The 20,138-nt window shown below is 52.7% G+C and overlaps 1 long non-coding RNA gene across 1 annotated transcript in view; it reads right to left on the bottom strand.

The window, feature by feature from the left end:
- Positions 1 to 627: 627 nt before the first annotated feature.
- LOC124505700 (uncharacterized) overlaps positions 628 to 20,138 on the bottom strand; it is a 37,650-nt gene continuing 18,139 nt past the window's right edge. The window contains exon 3 of the long non-coding RNA XR_006960702.1: positions 628 to 1,425. This is a non-coding gene — a long non-coding RNA (uncharacterized LOC124505700). The remainder of the gene's footprint in view (positions 1,426 to 20,138) is intronic.

Here is a 20,138-nt window from a genome sequence, read left to right as displayed (position 1 = left end):
ACATCCCAAGTCCCCTGTAACAGCCTGAGCCATCAGGGAGTAAGTCACGCAGCCTCGGTGATTAGAAAAGCACTTCTCTCCCCACAAATCTCTGTGTAATCAGCAATGACAGGAGGACAGACACCCTCGGAACAGTCATCATGAATCTGACTTCCAAAAAGGGGTCACTCCCTCAGGAACCAGGGCCGGGCTAAAAATGCCCTTAGAGTACAGTGCAGAACCTTCTAGCAGGGCCAATGTGCATCAAAAATTCAGCTGGACTGCAAACAATCTGCATCCTTTCAGCAGGAACAGAACCAAGTCTGACTTTTACCTCCAGGGCCACTTTCGGGTTGCCTTTCTAACTGGTATAAAGAGCACCCGTAGTCATATTCCAGTTAGAACTCTTACTTTGCTAAAACAGACCAATGAATGTACCCTTCCTGCCCCTCTCAAGATTTTCCCAATCTTAAACTGCTCCAGTCAGAAAGCACAAATGCTACTGAAAGGGATTCAAGCTGGGACTGAAGGAGAGGTGAAGAAGCCCCCGGGGGGAAGGAGCAGCGTGAAGAAACACATACACACAGCGCCACCCTGCACGTCCCTGAGAGCAAGGCCTCCTCCTGGCAAAGCAAGATAAACATCCAGTTTAAGGCTATTATCTCCTTTATTCAAAAAAATAAATATTTCACTTTTGAGTCGACATATTTCAAATCACATTAAGCACAGAGAAGAAGTACAGTCCCTTTGGAAATTGTGAACACATGTAGGAAAAGAGTCATGTTCAAAACAATGGGGATGGGGTGAGCACTGGTTCCAACTGATTCATGACCCAGAGATTCCTCCTCTCACCAGGTGGGCTACATATTGATTTTAGGAGAGACAAAGAAACACACACACACACACACACACACACACACACACACACCGCTTTGAAGTCTGAAAGGCACATGAAGTGGACCATAAGGTGTATGGCACGTTCACTGATAAAACGTTCCCTATTCCCTCCCAGGGAAATTGGAGAAACTTTAATCAAGTCAAAGACCAGAGAAGACAGGGTGCCCCTGCTCGGAGCTCAGCATCAGGAAAATCTCAGGACACGAGAGCCATGTTTCGTTGGCCTTCCCCCTCCCGGGCCTCCACTGCCTGCTTGGGGAGCCCGCCCACAGCGCTCACTCGGTGACGGTGGGGCGCGTGGCCACGTACACGAACACCACGATCAGAAGCACGACCACGGCCAGCGTGGGCAGCACCACCGTGGTGATCTGCTGTCGGGCCTCCTGCATGGCCTGCTTCCGCTCCTTCTTGTCCTTGGACGTCTCCTTCTTGGGCTTGCCTTTGAGCTGCCGCATCTTTCCGGGGCGAGGCTAGGAAGGCGTCCGGAGAGGGTTTTGAAGGACGGGCCACGCTCCTCTGGTCAAGGCGCACAACCTCCTGTGGGGAGAACTGTGATTGAAAACGAAACTGTAAACTGAAAGGCAAATGCTAACCCAGGAGACATACCTGCAATTTAGAAGACAAGGGGTTAGAACAACAGGGGTCACACAACAGAGGTCAGAGCCTCTGAGTGGTGGGGTTGAGGACACACTGGATGGACCCCAGGGTCCCTGGCCTGGCGGCGTACCGTGAATGGGTCTCCGGCATGCTCACACAGGGCCTCTGTGCACGTGGGACACGGACGGCACGCCGTCTCCGCTCGGATGAGAGGAGCACATTTCTCCCCGCCGAGGCCCCACCCGCTTTCCTCACTGTTCCGAGTGTTCCACCCTCCCCCGCTGATCTTTACTGTTGGGCAGCCTGCAGATGCCAGGCACATGGCTCCATCCTGCCCAAGCCCCAGGCCTGATCGTGGGCCTGGTCAGCCTTGCTAGGGCTACAGAGGGCCCAGAGGCACTGACTTCTCCATCTCTGCCCCGGTTCGTCCATCCGTCCAAACCTCCCCGAGCACCTACTATGTGCCAGGCACTGCTGGAGGAGCTGCGGAAGAGGTGGAGGACTAAGTCCCACCCTTGCAGCACCCTCCGTCTGGGGGTGCACCACCGGCTGCAGGCACAGTGTTGTCTGGGTCAGGCAGACAATGGAGACTGGCTGAGCCTGCGCCTGCGGTCCTGCCGCCCACTCGGATTCTCGTGAATTCTGTGCCCCGAGGAGGGGCTCAGGTGGTGAAGCAGTGCCGTCAGGGGCCTGGGAACAAATGAAAAGCCCACGGACAACTTTACAGCAAGAGCTCCATAGAAGTCTGATTCTTAGCTTGAAGCGGCAGCAATCCTTTGACTGATTGAGACGGGGGAGTTGACTCAGAGACCTTTGGCACGTCTCAGGATCCCCAGAAAAGCCAAAGGCCTGGGCTCTGGCCACGAGCAGGATGAGGGAGCCGGGCGGCCATAAGCAGAGCCCCACTCATACCACAGCACCACCTGGGCACCGCCACTGCAGCAGGAGGCGCTGAGGCCACCGCGACTGTCCTTGCAAACTAGGTGTGGCTGCTGTCACCGTCCAGGATGGACTGCCGAGCGCCTGGCTCTTCTGCGCCACCAGCTCCTGTGTGCGTCAGACGAGCCAAGCCGAGGCCCAATACGCCCACAGCCCAGCCTTTCAATCTCTATAGTGGGTGGAGTGTTTTCTTAAAGCGAAAGACAAGCGGAGGTTGGATATTGGACGAGACAAGACATCTGTCCATCACAGTATCCTGGGACTAGCATGGCGTTCGACGCTCTCAGAGGCAGAAGGGCAGCACACGCCAATATTCCTTGCGACATGACCTTGTGTGTGCAGTTTTGTCCCAGGGCAGTGGGCGGCCTGTCACCATGCTGACAAGAAGACAGCATTTACACCCAAGTCACCACATTAAGCGGCAGAATATGAAACGTGGATTCTGAGACAGAAGACGTCTTACATGAGATCCAACTGTTGGTAGAGGGACCCTAATATATCCTACCACTCCTCTCATCTCCTATGGACCCCGGAATTTTTTCTGTATTACCCACATCAGGCAGAGTTTCTTACGGCACAAGATGACTAATTTTAGTACACTGGGATGACCATGGCCAGCCAAAAGCAAATACTTAATTCCAGGGCAGCCCTACTTTGGCCAGTGTACAATTTCCACTAGGATTTGAAAACTACTCGTTAGTACTTTCTTAACACCTGACAGGTGTAGGAATCCCTGGCTTTACCAATTCTCCCTTTCAAATCTTTCACAGAACTTTCAGACAGACCTGGCTTCAAACCCAGGACGCACCGCTCACTGGCTGCATGGCTGTAAGCAAGTCACTTAGCTTCACCGGACCTCACTGCCCTCATCTGAACAATGAGAACAGCTTCTCTCGCAAAGGCTGACCGTGAGGACTTGAAAACGCACAAGTGCACGGAGCTCTGACCACCTGCAGGGAAGCAGGACAGGCCGCTGAGCCAGACGGAGCCGGCTTCCTCTCCCCCACGACTCACCGGCCTGCGACCCTGGGCAGCCTCACTGAGCTTCTCGAAGCCCCGGCTACCACCTGAGAGGTGCTAATGATGGCGGTGTGCCCTTCACAGGACCATGGTGAGGACGAGACAAGAATCCGTCACATGGTGCGTGGCGTGGAGAAGGCACTCGATGCACGTTAGCTAATGCTGCTAGGGCGCATCCCACCGGGCTGTGAAGTTGGAACGCACAGGATGGAAGAGGCTCACTATCCCCCGTTTTAGAGACGAGGACACCAGCAGAGCAGTGGACAGCACCGCTTGTCAGCTAGGAACCGCAGTTCATCCTCTCCCTGACGGGGCCTCACAAGTTTGTTTAGAAAGAGACAAGCCATTAGCGGCACTCGGATTTGCAGCTATTCCCCGGCGGGGGGGGGGGGGAGCTAATGGCCTGGCGGGGCTGTGAAATACGGAGGACCCGCGGGTGCTGCTCACAGGGCCCCTCACAGGCCCGGCCGCAGGCAGGCACCCCTGGAAGCCTGGAGTTAAAAAGGGCCCCAGCTGCTCCCGCGAACCCTACAGGCCCTGGCTTCGGTCCTACCACATCAGCATTTCAAAGGCATCAGCCTCCGTGGTGACCAGCTCCTGCTATCCGTAAGATGCACTCAGAAGTTCCTGGGAGCTTAGAAAAAAGCCTCAAGTTGCTGGGGACAGTGCAGGTCTGGTCAGGATTTAAAGGACAAGCAGGCAGGTCTGAATCCCGGGCTCTTAGCCAGGCTACAGCAGGCAGCCTCCCTGCTCTCACTCACCTATGCTGTGGATCTCAAGCCACAGCCCCACACTCTGTCTGGGGCCCAAGAATCAGGGAAAACGTCTCTGAGATGACACCAGAGGAGAGGGGAGGGGACCAGCCAGGACAGAAGCGGGGAAGCACAGCAGAAGTGGAAGGAACCAGGCAGGAGGAGAGTGGCAGTTGGACCTGGAGAGGGCGGCAGAGGCCAGGTCATGAGTGGGGGGGGGGGGCATGCAGGCCACAGTAGGGAGCCTCGTCTTATCCCAAGAGCAGCAGGAGGCACCGAAGGGCTTCACACTGGCAGGCACAGGCTTTAAAAAACTCCCTCTGGCTGCTCTGTGGAGAGCGAGGGGGGGGTGGGGGGGTGGGGCATGGCGGAATAAAAGGGAGGCTCAGGGAGCAGGCCAGCATGGGAGGGGGAGTGGTGCCCGGGAGGACAGAGTGGGTCGGTCGGTCGGTCGTACTCTGGGGGCACAAGTGACAGGCCCTACTTACAGATCAGATGTGGCCTCTGAGGGAAAGGGGGGAAATCACAGGTGAACCTAAAGTTTGGAGTGCAAGCGGCTGGCTGGCAGTGGTCCTGCCTCATGAGCGGAGGGAGAAGGGGTGGGGGAAGGGGTGGGCTTGAGAAAGACCGGGAAGTGCCGTGTTCGTCTCTGTCCGTGTGTGAGGATGCCTATTGGACATCGCCATGGAAATATCAAGGAGGCGGCTGGAGCAATGAGTCAGGAGCTCCGGCTGGGCTGAGTCAGGAGCTCAGGCTGGGCTGAAGATCTATATTTGGAAGTCATCTGCTATTAGCCAAGGTGAGCTCACTAAAGGTAGATGGAGAAAAGGCCCGGCCTGGGCCCCGCAGCCCCTGACAGAGGACAGAGAGTTGTGGAACAAGCAAAGAGGCCTGGGGAGAAGAGGCCAGTGAAGGGGAGAAACAGAATATAAAGTCCTGGGGGCCGAGAGAGTCAAGAAAGGTACTGCTTCAGAACACTACTGAGAGCCAAGGCGAAGATCGAGAAGCATCTACGGGCCTTGGCAACACGAAGATGTGACATGAGTGACTTCAGAGCGGGGAGGGTGCAGAGTAGGGCTATTAAAAGTGTCACCCACAAACTCAGCTGAGAAGGGAGAAGCTTGGGCCAGAAGGCAGATGGACACTCTGCTTCCTTCATTGACAAAGTTTTGCCACGAAGAAAAAAAAAAAGTCAGCTGAACTAAATCAGGCGTGGTACACAGCTGACTTACATTCTGGCGCACACTCCCGAATCCTGTGACAACGTGCGATAAATGGTTCACGTACCAGCACTCTGACCAGCACTTGTGCAGACAACTGCTCTGGGGCCCTGCTGGAAGAGCATGTGCAGCCGGGAGGGAAACCGGAGGATGTCTGGGGAGACCAGCAGAACGGGGCAAGCCCTGATGCTGAAAGGAGAGCACACGAGGACCACTTTGCCTTTGAGAGAAGTGAAGGCACGGCTTCAAATCCACCAGGGGACGGGGACGGGAGGAGGCAGGTCTGTACCGTGCGGTAGGAATGAGAGGCTCCTACTTTCTTAACGAAACAGGAAAGGGCTCAGCTTCAAGGCTGGGAGTTGGGAGGCAGGTCTGAGGAAAGAGCAGGCAGGCAATAACCATCTTGGAGGGCAAAAAAGCAAACTCAGCAGGGAAACATCAGCCCTTAAGGCTGAAGTTCACAGATGCTTCATATCCAGGCCCCGCCTCCTTTTGAGCCGGCAGACCACCTCACATGCACTGGCCTCGGCTCACCGGACCAGGTGGCCTGCTGGGTCACGACTGGCTCGACCACACTTGGCCAGGACCTCTGACATGTGTGGCCTGCCTCGAGAAAATGAGCTGGGTCAATCAGCCCCCACCTGGGAAATCCAGAGTAAGAAACACTAAGGGACACTACACGTAGCCACCTGGGAACCCATCTGATGCCATGTGCAGAAGGCAAGAGAGAAAGCCGGGTGGGGGACAGAGGAGACAGGAGCAGAGGGGACCACACTCCCGTCTTTCCAGCTCTACCAGGCTCTGGTCCTCACAGGACACTGCTGTGCTTCTGTATTTCACGGTGGACACCTCTCTCATGAGCTGGCTCCAGGGGACCTCTGACTTCCAGCGAAAAGAGCCCCGGCTGCAAGGATCACCCCAGTTTCACCAGTGAGGAACCCAGAGCCCTGCCTCGGTCCCAAAATTAGGGAGTGGCAGAGTGGAAGGTCAATCCCACATCTGTCGGACTGCAAAGCCCGAACAGTCACCACCCACCTACCTTCCTGACCCACTCCCCGCTTGGGACCACTTCATCGCTTACCAGCCCCTCGCAGAGAGGAAGGTGAAGATCAAGCTCACACTGGGCAGTCTGGCTTCTTCCCAGCCAGCAGCCCAGACAGGAAAGAGAAGCCACTAGCCGAGTTCCAGCTTCACAACTGCGACTGCCACCTGGTCCCCCCCACGGCCTCTAACTCCCCTAACCAGGGAAACGGAAGACTTCACAAACACTTGGGTTCCACCCGATTCCAATGACACTCCGCCTGCTCTGCCCCCTCCCCCACCAATGCCAGTCAGGGGCAACTGGTCAGCACTGCAACCGTCCAACCGGGCCCCAGCGTGTGTGGGCAGGAGGCAGAGGCAGAGAGGAAGCGTGGGAACACCTCTTTTTCTACAGAGTCATTTCAAGTTGGCGATTTTTCTCTGATTATAGCCTTTATGTACATATATATATGTATACATATATATGTATACGTACATATACTTGTGTATTACATACACATGTACATAGGTACACGTCACGTACAGAGTTGAACTCTATTAGAGAAACAGCCAGGAGCAGAGGTAAACCAGGGTGTGAAACCAGGTTTGAGTCTCAGCTCTGTCAGGTCCAGTCATACAACCCTGGGCAAGGTACTTAGTCTCTCATGTCCTGATTTTCCTCCTCTGTAAAATGGGATAAGAAAACCTGCTTTGTAGACGTGCTGACAAAATTAGGGAGGATGTGTCATCCGAACATCCAGTACATTAACAGGCCACCAGTTGTTCAATAAACGGCACATAGTGCCTTGCTCTCCAGGGGGGGTCTGTCCAGTGGAGATACACGTAAAGGGAGGAAACACCGGGGAATTCTGCTTTTTGTTTTTGTTTTCGTAGCGTGTAGCCCGTGGGTGATGGAATCCCCCAGTTTTTTCTCTTTTGGCTGCTGAGAACTACCAGAGTCACCAATCTGGTGGTGGACAGGTTTGTTCAAAGGTTTGATGGGAGAAGGCTGGTTCAGGCTGAGGGAAGATTCTGGATTACACAGATCACTGCCACTCCCCACATTCCAGAACCGCTAACCCTTTGCTTTTCAATGCGGCAGCCGCTAGCCACACGAGCCTCTGATATTTGAAATGCGGCTGTGGTCCAAACTGAGCTGTACTGTAATGTAAAATACACACCAGAAAAAAATAATAATGTGAAATGTGTCATTTAAATTTTTACACTGATTCATGCTGAAATGACACGTTGATAATATATCAAAATATAATATTTTGATAAACTCTCATTCATGTTGAAAGAATATTCGTGTTGGGATGATGATAATAAGATCATATTCACGTTGAAATGATATTATTGGGACACGCCTGGCTGGTTCAGTTGGGTAAGCATCCAACTGTTGATATTGGCTCAGGTCATGACCACGGTTCGTGAGTTTGAGCCCTGCACTGGGCTCTGTGCTGACAGCTCGGGGCCTGCTTGGGATTCTCCTTCCTTCTCTCTCTGCCCCTACCCCACTCATGCTCATTCTCTCTCTCTCTCTCTCTCTCTCTCTCTCTCTCTCTCTCTCTCTCTTATTGCTCAAAAATAAACTTAAAAACATTTTTTTAAGAGAATAATATTATTAATTTCACCTGTTCTGTATTCCCTGTTTTAGTGTGGCTACGAGAGACATTTTAACCCCACGAAAGGCTCACGGAGCACTTGTCCTGGACAGTGCTGTGCTTGCCCCATGCAAGAAGGCACACCACCTTCTGCCCTCTTCTAAGCTTTCCACGTCTTGGCCTCCATGCACAATGCTGAGGACTTCTGAGGCTTCACAACCCAGCCCTAACACATCTCCCCAGCCTTGTCACGCCTGGCGTGAGCCACAGCCACCAACGCACCTGCACTCCCACCCTGCATACTCCTACCTCTGCGCCTGTGCCACGGCGGTGCCTATGCTGGAGGCCCTCTCCCCTGTACCGTCCCCTGCCTGCTGGAGTCTCTCTCACCCTCGGTCGGCCCCCTCCCCGGGCTGAAGCAACGGCTCCTTCCTCAGTGCTGTCCCAGCACTCGGTTGGTGCCCCTATGGCAGCACCGACCAGTGGCTGGTGACCAGCTGGGACTCTGATGTGCCCAGGGGACTGTGCGCTCCTATGGGGTGGCAATACTATTCCCCTGGATTGGCATGGTGCCTCTCGCATAACAGGTGCTCAGCAAACACCCGCTGCATTAAATATCCAAGCTGGAATAGTCTAACAAGCAGTTCATCGTACGGACTCCCCACAGAGGTACGGTAGAAAATTCTACAGCGCAGTAGAAAAAAGTTACAATAGAAAAGAATAAAGTAGCCAGCTGCCACTTCTCAACGCTCAGTTCATTTTCAACACAGTCTCGCAAGATTGGTATTTTTCATCCCCATTTTATGTGAAGAAACGGAGACTCAGAAAAGTGTGGTGACTTCCCCAAGGTCAAATACCATTAGGGAACCAGCACAGCCTCAACCCCAGTGTAAGATCCATAACAGGCACTCAGCAAACATTTGATGAATGAACAGAAAGAGGATTTGAACTCAGACCTAATTTCAAAGTCCTCCCATGCTCCTTGTGTGACCCCACTACGCCTCCGAGGCACCCCGAGGGAGGAACAGCAGCTATCACTTCCCGAACACGATCTGTCAGGCTACCACACTAAAGTCGCCCACAAATACGCAACCCTCACTTTGGCTGTAACTCCGTTTTGCAGACCAGGGAACCGGGGCTTAGAGGAGGCGTCAGTCAGCAGTGCAGCTGGGATTCACCAAACGCTCTCTGGCTCAGAAACTGCTTTTCCCCACCACCGCGGCTGCCTCCAAGTGGCCGGCATCCTCTAGAAGCACGCGCAGGGATGGGGTGCAGAATCAACAGTCCGCGTCTGGTTCCAGCCCCACGGTTCTGCGGGCCGTGGACTCGGGGAGGGTGACTGAGAGGGAGCACAGGCCATCCTGGGCTTGTCGCACTCAGCAGGGGATAAAGCCTGCCCTCCTTCCTGAAAAGTATGCCTGCACGCCCGCCCCCGGCTGGGCGGTGGGCCTGAGTTTACGCTCGCAGCACATCCTGCCTGAGGGTTCACCGTGGGCCCGGCTGCTTTGACGTCGCCTGATTTCTTTGCTGTCCGTTTTCACCTGATGTCACGGGCTGTCGGAGAGGTGCCGGTGGAGAACGGCACGACATGGCCTGGCCTGGTGACAGCGTTAAGCAGTTGTGAACCGTGTCAACGGCACCCCCACGTCGGCTCACAATCAATGCGAGTACGGAAGCCAGGCCCAGGTGGTGGCTCCCCAGGGAAGACCACTCCCCCGGAAGACCGCCCGCCTATTTTCCATGCTGGTCACCTTTCCTAAAGCGCCGCAGCTCTCCCATCTTCAGAAAAGGCAGTTTGAGGTGCTCGCTGAGAAAATGGATGCATTTTTCTCCTACTTGAAAACCAGGCATTCAAACGAATAGACAACACGTAAGAAGGGTATATGTGGGGGGACTCCTACCACCCCTTCTCGTGGCTGTGTCATTATTGTAACAGGGAGCATCGGAAGGGCTGAACTGCTTCGTGCCCCATGCTAGGAGACTTGGGGAAGCTGCCCTGGGTTCAGGGAAACATAAATTGCGCGCCTGAGAGCAGCAGCTCTGTGTTTCATCAAGTGTGCCTGCTTCATTTTATGTGCCTGGTATTTAGCCATAATGGGCCTGTGATCACTTCACTCCAGTCTGCCGCAGAGAGTGGGGGTAGGGGGTGGGCAGGCTGCCAGGAGGATTGTGCAAGACGGGACTCCTGACACCCGCTAAGCACCTGCTGATAACATAAGCGCCTTCCCCGGGAACACAGACATGAACAGTAATAGCCACATGCATGCCAGCTCCAGCCACCCCCCCACACACACACACCGGTCCCCTAGCCACTGACAGGCCACAGGTCTGGTGGGGGGGATCCGAACTACCGATAGAAGCCAAGAGACACGAATGCACAGGCACAGAGTTCTCTCACCAAGGGCAGAAGGAAGAAGAAAGTAGGTAATTTGGTGAAGGCAGTACCAGCTTCTCCTAAATAAAAACCCAAGAACACAAAAGAGCCTTTGGGCAGGTTGCTGGAGAATAGATGGGAAAGGCTAGGGTTCTCAAAAAGATAGATAAGTACCAGTCCTTTGGCACCCCAGGGTTTACAAGTGCTTTCCTGCGCATTATCCGTTTCATACCCACAATAACTCTGCGTGTCACATATTACTGTCCTTATTTAACAAGAAAAAGGAGGCTACAAAGCAGTTAAGCTCATGTCAGGGTTTCCATCCTTGTCCTGACACTTTTAGGGTCTGTGGCCCTGGGCAAGTAACTCCCAGACTTTCAATTATTCTATCTATAAACCAAGGATAAAAGTACCTATCATTCAAATATTTTTTGAGCACCTACTGTATGTGAGGGGCTATCAAGGGGATAGAGCTATGAACAAGACAGGCAAAACGCTGCCTTCAGGTAGTTTACAAGGACACGGGGAGACAGGCAACCAACAAATGAACAGAATGTGTGTCAGAGGATGCTATGTGTTGTGCAGAAAATACAGGGGAGGGGGTGGGGCAGAGGCTGCACATTTAGAGTAATCATTTGGGGAAGGCTTCAGGAGAAAGTGACTTTGGACCAGAGACTCGAAGGAAGTAAGAAAGCGACCTGTGCAGATTCCTGGGAAGACCTTCCAGACAGGGCAGAGCATGTGCAAAGGCCCAAGGGTAGCCCCCACGCCACCGCCAGCACATCTGAGAGGCAGTGCAGCGGCCAGCATCCTGGGGACGGCAGAAGGGAGCATTTAGAGGAGAGGCCACAATGGGAGCAGGAGGAGGATGAGATTACCCCACCCCCACCCCCCAGGGCTCTGCCTGCATTTAAAAAGAGCACTGTTGGACAACTGGCTGCAGGGGGACAGGGCGGAGGGAAGGAGACTGGCGAAGATGCCAGTGCACTGTTCATGTGAAACACGGTGGCATGGTCCAGGGAAGGGGCAGATGGGGTGGACAGTGGTCAGGTCCTGCGTGCACTCTGAAGGCAGAGTCAACATGACTTACCAGCAGACTGGAACTGGAGTGGGAAAAAAGAAATGGACTAAAGCCTGAACGAACGGAAGGCTGGAGGGGCTGGAGGGGCTGGAGGGGCCGTTCGGGGATTGGAAAAGATGCAAGGCAGGTGGGGCGGGGGCACGGGAAGCTGGGACGCATCAAGTTGGAGACCCTAGCGGAGACAGCGAGCAGGCAGTGGGATACAGGAGTGTGGTCCAGGGCGAGAGCTGGGCTGGAGGCAAGGATGTGAGGCTGCCGGGGCTGAAAGCCACAAGGCTGGTAGGCGAGCGCAGACAGGGACAGAGGCCGGGGCCAGACGGAGCTCTGGTGCAACATAATGCTTCGATCTGGGAGGGCAGAAGAGGAACCAGCAAAACAGACTAAAAATGTGTGAAAGGAGGAAGACCAGGAAGAGTACGGTGTCCTGGGAGGCAAGTGCAGAAAGCGCTCTGAGAAACAAGGAGCCGACCATCTCATCCGGTCCCAGGAAGGTTTTGGAGAGGTGAGGAGGGGGTGGCAAGAGGAGTTGGTTCCATAGAGGAAAGGGGCGGAGACAGCGGAGGCCAGCAGGAGGCAAGTCTTCTCCGGACGGAGCCTGGAGGCCGAGGGTCGGCGCTGAAACCCCACTTTTGGCATTTGCCAGCCCTGTGACTTGGGGCAAGGCGCTTAATCTTTCTGTGCCTCAGATTTCTCATCTGAGAAGTGGGGACAAAAATTGTACCCAATGAACCGATCAGAAGAATGCCAGGTACTTACTAAGTACTACGGAAGGTTAGCAAGCATCATCATCATCATCAAAAGAGGGTCAGAATTATGGGCTAGGAGGACAAGAGCTTTGTTCTGTTTGTCTGTCAGGTAGTTAAGGCAGTTACAGAATGTTCGTACTATAAGGGGAAGTGCACCAGGAGAAGGAAGGAGAAAGAAGTGATGGACGCACCCCCGGGGGAGGCAGAGCGGGCTCCGGGCCACTGACGTGGTGCTGGGAGTACGTGCAAGTCCCACATGACCGCCACTGGCTGTGCGTGATAACGGGAAGAAGGTCGCCAGCTCAGGAGGCAGGAAGATGGAGGGGATGTCAGAAGCCTGAAGAGAGAGGAGCTATGAAATAGCTGTCCCCGAGGGGGACAAATGCAACAGAGGGCTACCATGTAACCGCAGCAGCATGTGGCCCACCTGCAGTCACAGATCTTAGAGCGCGGACAGTCAGGTGGTACCAACAGAGCAGGTGCAGGTACGGGGGGACAGAGGTGGAGGGTGCTAGAAGGAACCAGGGTGGGGGCTCTGTCAGGACCACGTGAGAGAAGGACAACATGAGGACGGCATGTGATTGCAAAAGCAAATGCCTGGCATAGGCCCTGGCGCCCAGAACACCACCATTGCTCAAGGGGCTTCTGTGGCCTGTAGGGGAGCCCCTCCCCCAGCACACCTGCCTACCCACCGCCCCCTTCCCCTAATACACCCAGAACGCAGGTTCTGAAAACCCTGTTCAGTCTTTGGAGTCACGTCCCCCATCTCCTTTCAGTTCAAGTCACAGTCACGTCTGTCAGGACAACATGTGACAAGATGACACCTCTCCTGCTTGTCTCCGGGAAAGCAAAGAAGCCCACGTGAATGCAGGCTGGTCCCCACATGCTCCTTGCAAGGACCAGCGACAGAGGAAGCTCTTCTAGCCTTGAGGAAACCATGGCTTTCCAGACCCTGCCCTACAATGGCACGAGGCTCTCAAGGTGTTCAACCACCAGCTCCTCTCACTGAAGAAGAGGAAGGGGAGGAAGCAGGCCCTTTGATGGATCTTGTCATTTAACTCTGGACAGCCTACTGTCCTGCTTTAATGAGGACTTTGACATTCACAGCGACTGGCAACTTTGTTTTAAGCCAGCCGCCCTGAAGCAAATCCACCCACAGGAAGGACAAAAAAAAGACAACTAAAAAGAAAAGAAGTAACTTGAAATTCTGGCAAGGGGGTTGAAAGCCGATGGCTTCGGAAATGGTTATGATGCACAGAAAGCAATATAATTAATGGGGCACACCACACAAACTGAAACAAAGTTTTACAAGGTAATACATAAGCTTATTATGAACAACCACTCTGATGTGTTGTTTTGTTTTATTTCACCAGAAAAAAAATGCCCACTGCAATCCACTAAAAGAGACTATCAATCAGTCTGTACAATCAGTCGACAGATTGAGAAACACTGCATTGAGAAGACCTCCGCACAGCGAGGGCCGCTAAAATGGTTAAAAATCTCATTTCCCCGTGAAATTGTGTGAACGCTAGGCCTGGAGGTCCGCGGCTCACAAAGAACCGAGGTTGCATGCTGAAGAAGGGCCAGGTTTAGTTGTGCTCTGGAAGACAGACCTGAACGGAGGACAGAAGATGCCTACATCTGGAGGAGGGAGTTCTCCATCGCGAGGGAAAACCAAGAGACTAATGGGAAGAGATTCAGAAATCAGACGAAAGCAAAGGACCAGGGTTCCACGCTGACGGTCTTCACCTTGATGGGTAACGGGCTTGTTTATGGATGAAACGCGAGCACCAAGTCAGGTCTGTCCCAGCACTCAGAAAGGCCACAGTTCCTGTAAGCGCAGTGACTCCCCAGCACAGTGACTCCTTAGGTGGCAATTCTGTATCCAAGCCTATAGGTTCCCTCACTTCATCTGCTGTTCAATTAGGTACTTTAAGACAGCAGTTACTAAAAGTAAGCATCGCTAATCTACCACTCTGTGAACGACAGCCCAACTCTGTGACAGCTTAAGAAGGAGGCGAGTTTGGGGGGGAAATTCATGAAAACGAGCAGCCCAGCCAGTGGTGCGCATTCGGTCTCTTTAAGGTGGTGCTTCGCCAACTTTTCCATCTCAGATACGGCAGATGTGAATGAACATTCATCCCTGGAGGCCAGGTCTGGGGCAGAGCCACTGCAAGAATAAAATTTCATTTGTGTCCTCTTTTACCTAAAAAATGTCAAGCAATCATATATAACGTTGGCCCTCAAGATGTGCATGGCACTGTGATGAAAGCCTGCGGTGGCTGTCACTGAATGCTGACAGTGTCCCCACGCGGGAGACTCGCCTGTGTCACAGGCTCCCATCTGAGAGACGAGAATTGAGGTTTGGGGAGGTCAGGTAACTTGCCCAGGAAGGGCCACCACACGAGTAAGTGGTGAGACCCTGTGAAACCCAGACGGTCTGGTTCCAGAGTCCTGCTCTTAACCACTAAGTAGCGTGGAATTCTCCTCTTTCAATATTCCTGAAACATCACGTTCTCCAAGTCTCTGGGTAAAATGTGACCCCAAGGAAGATGCACCCCTCACAGACAGCGGGGCTCTGCCTGGATGCCCCCACGCTCTGAAGCACCCCAGGAATAGAGAACCACGGCCTGCCAGGACTCAGCTGCTTGTCCTCTGGCTTCTACGGCCAGGTGTGGGCTAACGGCCCTTTCTTTCCTCAGCCCGTAACGCCGTCCTCGTGTTCTGTTAGGCATGAACTTCATTAACAACCCAGATATCATAAGCGCTGGTTGTTTATGGCATCTTTAAAATGAAAAATTCATCTCTAAGCTAAATTACAGCAAGTTAATTACAGAGCCTGGCTGATGGCAGACAAACTGAGAAAGAGTGAGGTATTGACTGAATTTTCAAGTACAAACAGCGACTGCCTGCACCCAAGACTACGTCTGGGCCGTCCTCAAATAACGAATCTCAGGGCTCACCCCCATCGAGAGAGTCGGTCTCAGAGGCGGGCAAGCTCTCGCATCCATTCATTTACTTATCCGCCAAACCCTTGCTGAGCACCCAAGCGCGGGGGACTAGCTAGTCACACGCAGAGTCACCCGCTCCCCAACTCATTCATTCAAACACTTACTGAGCACCTACCAGGTACCAGGCATCGATTACTTGTTGGGAATATGCACACTGATTAACGGACTGGTCCCCCTGAGGGGTCGCTGATCCCCCAGGTACAGGGCAACCTCCACGAGCTAGGTGCTGTCTCGGCAGTGCGGATGGAGTAACGAACACAACAAAGTTCCTGCTCCGACAGAACACACACTCTACGGGCAGGAGTCAGACAAGAGACAGAGATGTAATATGTCAAGGAGCAAAGTGCCATGAGGAAGACAAACCAGCGCACGATGACAGTAGGGAACCTGCTGTGACAGAGAGGGCTGGAAAAGTACCGCAAGCCCTGAGCGCAGCTAGGGGAAGGGGGGTGCCGGGAAGGGAACAGGGAGGGCAAAGACCCGGAGGCAGGAGCTCCCCCCACCCCAAAGAAGGATGTGTGGGAAGTTCACCTGAAACATGATGCAGCTCCTGTCTGCCTCCCCCCAACCCCCACCCCGAGCATGAGGAAGAGCGGAGGGGCGAGAAGCTCAATCCAGAAAGGGCTCTACAAACTCACCGGCGACTGTCTCAGGGCCTATTATTTGTGCTTCACTGCAGGCCTGGATTGCTGCCCAAATTCAAATATTCTGCAAAAGGCAGACCATAAACTAAGCTGCTAAATATTTAGGCAGCAGCATATCAATGTTCTCTGGAGGCTCCAGGAGGATGGATCTGGGGGTAGGGGAAGGAGAACGACCCCATCGGACAATGACCTCAGCCTGCTGGAGTTGAGTTTGTCGCTAACAAAGGGATACAAATTTGATCTTTAGTTTAAATGCGACTTTTTTTTTTGCTGACCCTTAGGCTGTTTTACCAAACTGAACACTCAGTGAGGATGGTTTGGGCAAAGGGCATAGAACCAGCAGTTTGAAGATGAGGCTGACTGATTTTGCCAGTGGCCTGTCTGCAGACTCCACAAAGTGCCACTGGCTCGCAAGGTGCCGGGTCCCTGTAGACCACCGTGTGGCTGCTGCTAGCTGAGGCAAACCCAGCCAACACTCGCTGTCGTGAAGTCTTCACTGCCTTTTACCCACATGTCTTCCTGTCTCCACCTCTGATTCCTCAGTCTCCAGACAGAGTAACTTCACTTAATCCAAGGTCTGATCTTGGTCCTCTAGCTATACCAAGCCTTCAGTGGCCCCCAGGGCCAACAAAACACAGTGCACATTTGGCCTGGCCTTCTAGGCCTTGAATGCCGAGCACAACCCCACCCCCAACATCACCTCAAGCGGTCACACTTCTGTCCCTCTGAACGCAGAGACAAAACAACATGTGCCTACCCCCAGGTCTCTTCATCTCGGCTAGCTTTACACACTCTTGCTGTGCAGATAATGTCCCCGACCCCCATAGCCAAAATTAGTTACCCTTTTGCCTACTCTTATGCCTTGAAAATGGCCCTTCTTTCGTTTTGCCTTTTCAAAGAGTGAATCATTCTTTGTCTACCTCCCCCACGAGGGGTTCCGTAAGTGTTCGCCGTACCATAGAAGCCCGTTCCTCTTAGTGATGTTGCCCAAACCAGAAGTTTGAGGTTTTCCGGGATACCTCCCTGACCCCCAAGTCCCAGTATCAAATTGTTCCCTGAGTACTCCCAGCTCCTTATCCCAAACATCTCTCAAACGTATCCCCCCTTCTCCACCCCCACTACCATTATCAGGTCAGGCTCCCATCTTCGCTCATGAGCATTTCTGCAACAGCCTTGTAGCCTGTGTATCCCTGCCTTACCTTCCTGCTTGCTCGAGCCCTAAATAGTACAAACATGTCTAAATCCTTCTAAAATCACTGCCTGTAGAGGCAGGGAAAGGATGCTACAACCTGCCCGTCCCCACGAGCAAATGCAGGAGATGTATGCATCTTCTTCAGCAAAGGGGCAGGGATGATTCGTCTCAACCTCGTGTATGTTTTAAAGCCTAGTTGCTGGAAACTCTTAGGCCAAAACACATCCCTGGTATACATATGCATTGCTGTATACTCCAAGGTTAACCGCCAACCAAATCATGCTAAACTAACAATGAGAAAGCCAAGCTAGGAGTCATTGCTAATTAAACACCTAGGTTCCCAGCAACTGCAAATTACCGGTCATTCAAGACGGTTTTAACATTGCCCGGTCACAGTGCCATTTCCAGCATCTACAGGAAATCCAACAGCCTGTGAGTCTGTGCTGCACAGGAGCCTGAAGCGCACCGCTTCCCAGCACAGGGAGGCGGCTGGACCCCAAAGGGGCAGCCACAAACGCCAGAGGGGCTGTAACTTAACGCCGATCACACTTTGGGAACTTCTAAAAATGTGTCCGCGATTCCTGGCGGACAGCCTACAACATACCTTAAACTTGGAATTTTTGAGTCCCATACCCGCAAAACCTGATAAAAGGCCTTGTGTGCGGCCTTCTGAACTGGACCAACGCCACTGGCAAGAGGCCTTGGAGGTAGAGACCAAGCCTACAGAATCCCGACTGCAAAAGACAGATCTGATCCAGGAACCCACAGGGTCTAGACTCCCGCGGGGGTGTTCCACCACACGATCAGGCCCCCGGCACACCATTCAGCACCCCCAACCCCCATGCCTTTACCTGTAGCGGCCACAACCATTGTACAGCTAGCTCTCTGGCTGTGCCACGCTCTTGCTGACCTCCCGGGCCTCCATCCATGCCGCTGTCTGAAATGCCCTCTTCCACCTCTTTTCTCCCGGTCACTCCTCCCACTTGGCAGACTCCTCCTTCAAGACCCATCTCGTGGGTCATGCTCTCTTAAGAGTATTTCACAACTTTTCAGGCCCTAAGGTGGATAAGGGGCTCATCTCTGTGCTCCCATGACACCTGGTAACACAACATCATAGTGCCCATCACACTGTATTAGCATCACCTTGCCTGGTATTCCCATTTGCTTGCAACACATCAGAGCGAACTATCAACCTGGTATCATTAAAAGTTTCAAATTCAAGATCATAGAAAAGTTGTCTGAATTTGAGGTCATAGTGTACCAGAACTAAAGCTGGGATTTCAGGATTCCCATTAATTACCTTGAATGGAAGGCCTGAGGAGAGCAGAGAGTGTCACTCAATTAAGACAGATTTCCCTTTTCAAGTGTGTTTGTGTGTACATGGTTCAAAAACTCAAGGTTAGAGGTGCCTGGGTGGCTCAGTTGGTTGAACGGCCGATTTGACTTCTACTCAGGTCATGATCCCAGGGTCGTGGGATCGGGCCCCATATCAGACTTCACATGGAGCCTGCTTAAGATTCTCTTTCTCTCTCTCTCTCTCTCTCTCTCTCTCTCTCTCTCTGCCCCTCTCTCCTGCTCATGAGCATGTGTGCTTGCTCTCTCTCTCTCAAAAATAAACAAAATTTTTTTTAAAGTTCAGGTTAAGGTAAGGAAAACAGGTAGGCTTCAGGGTAGGAGAAAGGTGTTTAAAAAGAAAAAGCTGTGCACGAATACTTAGTTTCTTTTTTCCCCTATAGAATGTCAGTCTTTTCTTCTGCTGACTTAGAACCAAGTTTCAATCATGATTTCTGGACCTAAAGGCTGCACATGTTTTTACATCGAAATATCTGGAAGGAAGGCTACTTGGAGAGGAGCAGGGGTATTAAAATTCCAGCCAATCACATACTGGTTATTTGCTTATTAAAGTTCCAAATGAAATAGTGGCCCACCTCTGTATTCTAAAAGTTGATATTGCGGAGTTTGGAGGAAGAAATCACTCCCCGTATCACTTTCCAGAACACAACATCCATTCTAAGTACACCTTTGCCAGCTGCCAGCCTGACAAATGACTTGGAAAATCAGAATCATTGCAGCCTGCCGAAGAAGTCAAGAGTGAAAGGTTAAAGTGTCTCACAAGCTACCTGAACGTGATGTCACCAATGCTGTGAGACCTCTCGCCAGGCCTGGGGCCCAGACCATGCAATCCTCTCCGTGTGCCATGCTAGGCATGTTGGGATTCATTCATGTGCAGGAAGAGGTCACTGGCAGGTTTAAGCAAGGAGTGAGGTGACATGACAAGTATTTTAAAGACCTCGCTGGGTCCAAAGTGATGAGCAGAATGGAAGGAAAGTGGGAACAGGGCAAGCAATTCAAAGGCCTTTGCAGTGAAGGCCTACTGGTGTCACTGGACTTCGGGGGTGGACAAGGGAGGGCAACAGATGAATTCGAGATCTACATTAAGGGCATCTCAAGGACTTGGGGATCTGGAGGCAGAGAAAGGTGAGTGTTAACAGACGACTCCCCGGTTTCTGGCTTGAAAAAGCGAGTTAACAGCTGCGCACTCTAATGAGATGGGGGTTAGGGGAGGTCTGCAAAGGGGCTGTGTTAGAAAGAGACCACGAGATAAAATTTGGACCCGGTGAGCTTGGGGTACCCACAAGACACTCAAGTTACCTAGCTGCTGTAGTAGGTACAAAATGTCCTATAAAGCACAGAGGAGTCATGTGGAATGATGGATGCCTGGGCCTTGCTCACTGGTGACCCTTCCCACCACCCTCCGAGGCGCTTGGATGTCCTGCTACTGTGCTGGGGCACCACATAAGGAGTTTATGGTGCCAAGTTCACCCATGCAGGCCGCTTCTATGATGACCCTCAGTAGTGATGCCGATACCAGCTTTGGGGCCAGGAAAGCAGTAACTTTAACAGTAACATAATAAATGATATTTTGCACCCTACCACAAGAGGAAGTAAAGTATGTAGACCAATATTTTCTTCAATTACAGGCATCCTAATAGGTTTGCAGATTTCTCGATAGTGACGTTTTCACGGAGTCCCAGCAGAAGGTCTTAGTACCTAGTCCTGTG

The sequence above is a fragment of the Lynx rufus genome, unplaced genomic scaffold (assembly GCF_022079265.1).
Source record: "Lynx rufus isolate CCGP_SWC_20201006 ecotype Redwood Valley unplaced genomic scaffold, mLynRuf1.p SCAF_9, whole genome shotgun sequence".
In the NCBI taxonomy this organism is placed as follows: domain Eukaryota; kingdom Metazoa; phylum Chordata; class Mammalia; order Carnivora; family Felidae; genus Lynx; species Lynx rufus.
The sequence above is the reverse complement of the archived record's forward strand: the minus strand, read 5'-3'. Positions and strand labels throughout refer to the sequence as shown.